Below are 6,916 nucleotides of genomic sequence, written 5' to 3'. Positions count from 1 at the left end.
ATGTAGAGCTGAGTTCAATTCCTGGATATCCTTGTTAACTTTCTGTCTCGTTGATCTGTCTAATGCTGACAGTGGGGTGTTAAAATCTCCCATTATTATTGTGTGGGAGTTTAAGTCCCTTTGTAGGTCACTGAGGACTTGCTTTATGAATCTGGGTGCTCCTGTGTTGGGTGCATATATATTTAGGATAGTTAGCTCTTCTTGTTGAATTGATCCCTTTACCATTATGTAATGGCCTTCTTTGTCTCTTCTGATCTTTGTTGGTTTAAAGTCTATTTTATCAGAGACTAGGATTGCAACCCCTGCCTTTTTTTGTTTTCCATTTGCTTGATAGATCTTCCTCCATCCCTTTATTTTGAGTCTATGTGTGTCTCTGCACGTGAGATGGGTTTCCTGAATACAGCACACTGATGGGTCCTGACTCCTTATCCAGTTTGCCAGTCTGTGTCTTTTGATTGGAGCATTTAGCCCATTTACATTTAACATTAATATTGTTATGTGTGGATCTGATCCTGTCATTATGATGTTAGTTGGTTATTTTGCTCGTTAGTTGCTATAGTTTCTTCCTAGCCTCGCTGGTCTTTACAATTTGGCATGTTTTTGCAGTGGCTGGAACCGGTTGTTCCTTTCCATGTTTAGTGCTTCCTTCAGGAGCTCTTTTAGGGCAGGCCTGGTGGTGACAAAATCACTCAGCGTTTGCTTGTCCGTAAAGTATTTTATTTCTCCTTCACTTATGAAGCTTAGTTTGGCGGGATAGGAAATTCTGGGTTGAAAATTCTTTTCTTTAAGAATGTTGAATATCGGCTCCCACTCTCTTCTGGCTTGTAGAGTTTCTGCTGAGAGATCAGCTGTTAGTCTGATGGGCTTCCCTTTGTGGGTAACCCGACCTTTCTCTCTGGCTGCCCTTAACATTTTTTCCTTCATTTCAACTTTGGTGAATCTGACAATTATGTGTCTTGGAGTTGCCCTTCTCGAGGAGTATCTTTGTGGCATTCTCTGTATTTCCTGAATCTGAATGCTGGCCTGCCTTGCTAGATTGGGGAAGTTCTCCTGGATAATATCTTGCAGAGTGTTTTCCAACTTGGTTCCATTCTCCCCATCATTTTCAGGTACACCAATCAGACGTAGGTTTGGTCTTTTCACATAGTCCCAAATTTCTTGGAGGCTTTGTTCATTTCTTTTTATTCTTTTTTCTCTAAACTTCCCTTCTCTCTTCATTTCATTCATTTCATCTTCCATCAGCGATACCCTTTCTTCCAGTTGATTGCATCTGCTACTGAGGCTTCTGCAATCTTCACGTAGTTCTCGAAACTTGGCTTTCAGCTCCATCAGCTCCTTTAAGCCCTTCTCTCCATTGGTTATTCTAGTTATCCATTCTTCTAATATTTTTTCAAAGTTTTTAACTTCTTTGCTATTGTTTTGAATTTCCTCTCGTAGCTCAGAGTAGTTTGATCGTCTGAAGCCTTCTTCTCTCAACTCATCAAAGTCATCCTCCATCCAGCTTTGTTCCGTTGCTGGTGAGGAACTGCGTTCCTTTGGAGGAGGAGAGGTGCTCTGTTTTTTAGAGTTTCCAGTTTTTTTGCTCTGTTTTTTCCCCTTCTTTGTGGTTTTATCTACTTTTTGTCTTTGATGATGGTGATGTACAGATGGGTTTTTGGTGTGGATGTCCTTTCTGTTTGTTAGTTTTCCTTCTACCAGACAGGACCCTCAGCTGCAGGTCTGTTGGAGTTTACTAGAGGTCCACTCCAGACCCTGTTTGGCTGGGTGTCAGCAGTGGTGGCTGCAGAACAGCGGATTTTCGTGAGACCACAAATTCAGCTGTCTGATAGTTCCTCTGAAAGTTTTGTCTCAGAGGAGTACCCGGTTGAATGAGGTGTCAGTCTGTCCCTACTGGGGGGGTGCCTCCCAGTTAGGCTGCTCAGGGGTGAGGGACCCACTTTAGGAGGCAGTCTGTCCGTTCTCAGATCTCCAGCTGCATGCTGGGAGAACCACTACTCTCTTCAAAGCTGTCAGTCAGACAGGGACATTTAAGTCTGTGGAGGTTCTTGCTGAGTTTTTGTTTGTCTGTGCCCTGCCTCCAGAGGTGGAGCCTACAGAGGCAGGCAGGCCTCCTTGAGCTGTGGTGGGCTCCACCCAGTTCGAGCTTCCTGGCTGCTTTGTTTACCTAAGCAAGCCTGGGCAATGGCGGGCGCCCCTCCCCCAGCCTCGCTGCCGCCTTGCAGCTTGATCTCAGACTGCTGTGCTAGCAATCAGCGAGACTCCGTGGGCATAGGACCCTCCGAGCCAGGTGCGGGACACAATCTCCTAGTGTGCCGTTTTCCAGGCCCGTTGGAAAAGCGCAGTATTAGGATGGGACTGACCCGATATTCCAGGTGCTGTCTGTTTCCCCTTTCTTTGACTAGGAAAGGGAACTCCCTGACCCCTTGCGCTTCCCGAGTGAGGCAATGCCTCGCCCTGCTTCGGCTCGCGCACAGTGCGCTTCACCGTCTGTCCTGCACCCACTGTTAGGCACTCCCTAGTGAGATGAAACCGGTACCTCAAGCAGAAATGCAGAAATCACCCGTCTTCTGTGTCGCTGCGGCTGGGACCTGGAGACCGGAGCTGTTCCTATTCGGCCATCTTGGCTCCACCCCGTGTCTCCATTTAAATTCAGATTTTTTGATGAATGGTCAGACCAGCTGCAGGCCCTTTGGGCCAGAAGTCTTGATCTCGCCAACTGTTCGTTTTCCTGAGGGGACTGCCTTACTTCAGGCATTTGTGTGTAGCCAGTCTATTGTGGAGCTCAGAGGGGTGTAGAGCCCTCTCTTTTTGGAACAGTCAGTTCTCCCCATGCAGCATGTCCTGAAGCTGGCCTGTCTATCCTGTTTCTAAGTGTGTGAGGTCTTTTATTAAGCAGGGTAAAGTGAGAGAGGACTCCTAAAGAGAGAAAAACTCCTCCAGCATTTGCTGAAACATGTCTGTGAACTGATCAAGATATGATTGGGATGGCATGAAAACAACTAAAATATATTTAATTTCTTGCCATCTGGTTTGTGATATATGGTGCCCCAAATTGAGTTTAGAAGGAACTTTGATCATAGGTTAAGAAGATGTTATATATATATGTGTATATATATGTGTGTATATGTGTGCATGTGTGTATATATGTATACACACACATATATATGCACACATATAGACACACACACACAAACACACACACATATATATGTGTATATATATATATATATTTTTTTTTTTTTTTTTTTTTTTTTTTTGAGACGGAGTCTCGCTCTGTCCCCCAGGCTGGAGTGCAGTGGCGCAATCTCGGCTCACTGCAAGCTCCGCCTCCCGGGTTCACGCCATTCTCCTGCCTCAGCCTCTCCGAGTAGCTGGGACTACAGGCACCCGCCACCATGCCCAGCTAATTTTTTGTATTTTTAGTAGAGACGGGGTTTCACCATGGTCTCGATCTCCTGACCTCGTGATCCGCCCGCCTCGGCCTCCCAAAGTGCTGGGATTACAAGCGTGAGCCACCGCGCCCGGCCGTATATTTTTTTTTTGAGACAGAGTTTTGTTGTCATCCAGGCTGGAGTGCAGTGGTGTGATCTTGGTTCACTGGAACCTCTGCCTCCTGAGTTCAAGTGATTCTCCTGATTCACTTGAACTTCAACGATTCTCCTGCCTCAGCCTGCCAAGTAGCTGGGATCACAGGCGCCCACCACCACGCCAGGCTAATTTTTGTATTTTTAGTAGAGACAGGGTTTCACCATGTTGGCCATGCTGGTCTCAAACTCCTGACCTAAGGTGATCTGCCCGCCTCGGCCTCCCACAGTGGTGGGATTACAGGCATGAGCCACTGCGCCCGGCCAAAGGTGTCATGTTTAATTCTCCCTGTGGCTTCTCTTACAATACCAATCATGCATGAAGCCCATGGTTTTGCTGCATTTAGTTTTACTCAAGCAAAGGCTCTGGACTTTCTTAGTTTACACTGATGTATTCTAGTTTGCATCTGAAATGTATTCTGAGGATGCTGACTTCCAGATAGCCATTTTTGAGTCAAGGATAGTTCAGGTCTCTGAGTATAGTAGCCATACCTCCTAGAGAGCTTCCTTTTGGTTTGGTTACAAAATTTATTTTAGCTTAGTTTTCTTACATTAGGTGGGCAAAATAAGAAAGAGCAGAAGGCCAGGTGTGATGGCTCATGCTTGTAATCCCAGCACTTTGGGAGGCTGAGTCTGGTGGATCACCTGAAGTCAGGAGTTCAAGACCAGTCTGGCCAACATGTGGAAACCCCATCTCTACTAAAAATGCAAAAATCATCTGGGTGTGGTGGTGTGTACCTGTAATCTCACCTACTTGGGAGGCTGAGGCATGAGAATCACTTGAACCTAGGAGGTGGAGGTTGCAGTCAGCCGAGATTGCATCACTACACTCTAGCCTGGGGGATAGAGCAAGACTCTGTCTCCAAAAACAAACAAACAAAACAAAACAAAACAAAAAAACAGAAAAGTTTAGGGACACTCAACAAAACTATAAGGCCTAGAATTGGAAACTGGGAATTACTCTGTTTGTAGATGATTTCTTTTCAAGATGGGCTAGTGGAGTTCTGAGCAGCAGCTACGTTCTCCTTTCACGTCTTCAGGTTTTATAAGGTTACCTTTTGCCCTCTGAGTGATCAGATCTGCCTCACAGTCACTCATGGGAGCCCTTGGTCTCGACAAAATGGACCTTGAGTAGCTGAGTTCAAAGAACTGAGGTGGCAAGAGGGGATCACCTTCTTGGTTCTTATATATTTTTTTAAATGAAAGAGCTAGAGAAGCAATCTCAAGGTCAGGATAACTCACCCTGATGTTCTTCTCACTTATCAGGGATTGTGCTGCATTCCGACATAGGTTCTGCCATCAAATGCAGAATGCTCTGATCCTTAGAGGCAGAGGCAGCTCTTCAGCCTATGGGGTAAGTAACCAGGGAATGGAATTCTCACCAATTCTTGTTAGACAATAAGTTTTACTCTAAGATTTGGGCCTACTTTTTTTTTTTTTTTGAAATGGAGTTTCACTCTTGTTGCCCAGGCATTTCCTCGGCTCACTGCAACCTCCGCCTACCGGGTTCAAGCAGTTCTCCTACCTCAGCTTCCCAAGTAGCCGAGATTACAGGCATACACCACCACGTCTGGCTATTTTTTAAAAATTTTTGGTAGAGATGACATTTCACCATGTTGGCCAGGCTGGTCTCCAACTCCTGACCTTGGGTGATCCACCCGCCTCGGCCTCCCAAAGTGCTGGGATTACAGGCGTGAGCCATTGGGCCTGGCCTCGGCCTGCTTCTTTCTTTCTCTCTCTCTCTCTCTTTTTTTTTTCTAGTAGCAGTTTAAAGTCGGTGCCTCATTTACTCATTTAGACACAAGCAAAAGGATATTAGCCCAGCTTTGGAAATAGGTGTGAGCCCACACATGATTTTCCTAGTTTTTCCTCTCCCTTCACTTTTTGCTCTCTTGGTAGTATGTTAATTGTATTCTCTCTTTGAATCTTTTTTCCCCATTTCTTTGGCACACATTTTTACTTGTCTTGGATGAGTAGGTGAAGAGCTGTTTTTAGGACTCTTTGAAAGGATGGATGACAGTCTTGGCTAATGGTAACCAGTTCCAGGGAGCTGGGGTCAGCGTGAGCTGGAGTCAGTTCAAATTAGAAAGCACTGGCGCTCAGTGGCAGGAATACAAGTGACCGCAAAGTGTTAAACACATCTTGAAAGGGATAGTGACATCATTCTCAGAATCTGTTGGGAATACACATATCCCGTAGTCTTATTCCTGTTTGACTCTATAAAGATATTTTAAAGAGTAATACCCTGAGTGGTTTTCTGTCCAGTTTGCCTGCTCATTTATCTTTGAGGACGGCATCCCTCATGGAGCTCCGCAGGCCCCAGGGGTGTGTGGATTCTACGTTTGGAAGTGCTGATGCTGAGAGACTGGGTCTTGGTGGATCCCAAGGAGTCTGCTTTTCCTCTACTCATTGTCCCTACTTTTCCTGGCAGCTGGCATTGCTGTTTAAATGGGTTGTTCTTTGCTGTTTAAGTTGTTTGGTAGTGGTGTGTCAGGATGCGGGTTTTCTGAATACTTTCCCAGCTGGTTACTTGAGTGGTGGTTAGGGAGGAGCTGTCTTGGGGCTGTTCTGGAGCTGTTGAGGTCGGGTGTCTGTCTGGATACTCACAGCTTATCTGTTGAGGAGAATGCTGTTCTCATTGTGCTGCCTTTGGTGGTGCTGTGTGTGGCTCTTTAGATGTGGGTGGAGGTGAGTTGGGGGAGTTAATGAGATCTTTTTTAGGTGCTTTTGATAAAGTAGTCTGCACTACAGGATTCACTGTGACTTTTTCCCTTAACCTGCACATACTTCTCTGCTCGCCCTTGCTGTCTTTCTCATGTCGTTGATTTTCCCATCTCCTCTTGGTTGAATTTACATAAAGGCTCTGCTATGGTTTAAATGTGTCCCCCAAAGTTTATGTGCTGGAAACTCAATCCTCAATGCAACAGTTGGGATGTGGGGCCTAATAAGAGAGCCCTCATGAATGAATTAATGTTGTTATTGTGGTAATAGATTAGTAATCACAAGAGTGGGCTTATTGTAAAAGAGAGTTCAGCCCCTCTTGCCCTCTTGCTTTCTCGCACTCTCTTGTCCTTCTGCCTTCTGTCATGGGAAGATGCAGCAAGAAGACCCTCACCAGATGCAGGCCCCTCAAACTTGGACTTCCTAGCCTCCAGAACTATAAGAAATATATTTTTTCCCTTCCCTTCCCTTCCCCTTCCCCTTCCCCTTTTCTTCCCTTCCCCTTCCCTTCCCTTTCCCTTCCCCTTCCCCTTCCTTTTCCCCTTTTCTTCCCTTCCCCTTCTCTTCCTCTTCCCCTTCCCTTTCCCTTCCCCTTCCTTTTCCCCTTTTCT

General features: G+C 45.8%; 1 long non-coding RNA gene across 1 annotated transcript in view; it reads left to right on the top strand.

Moving 5' to 3' along the window:
• The window catches only part of LOC131382606 (uncharacterized), a 17,791-nt gene extending 12,873 nt beyond the window's left edge, over positions 1–4,918 (top strand). The window contains exon 3 of the long non-coding RNA XR_009212167.1: positions 4,851–4,918. This is a non-coding gene — a long non-coding RNA (uncharacterized LOC131382606). The remainder of the gene's footprint in view (positions 1–4,850) is intronic.
• Positions 4,919–6,916: the final 1,998 nt, after the last annotated feature.

The sequence above is a fragment of the Hylobates moloch genome, unplaced genomic scaffold (genome assembly GCF_009828535.3).
Source record: "Hylobates moloch isolate HMO894 unplaced genomic scaffold, HMol_V3 SCAFFOLD_174, whole genome shotgun sequence".
Classification (NCBI taxonomy): Eukaryota; Metazoa; Chordata; class Mammalia; order Primates; family Hylobatidae; genus Hylobates; species Hylobates moloch.
Note: the sequence above shows the minus strand (reverse complement) of the source record. Positions and strands in the feature narration are given on the sequence as shown.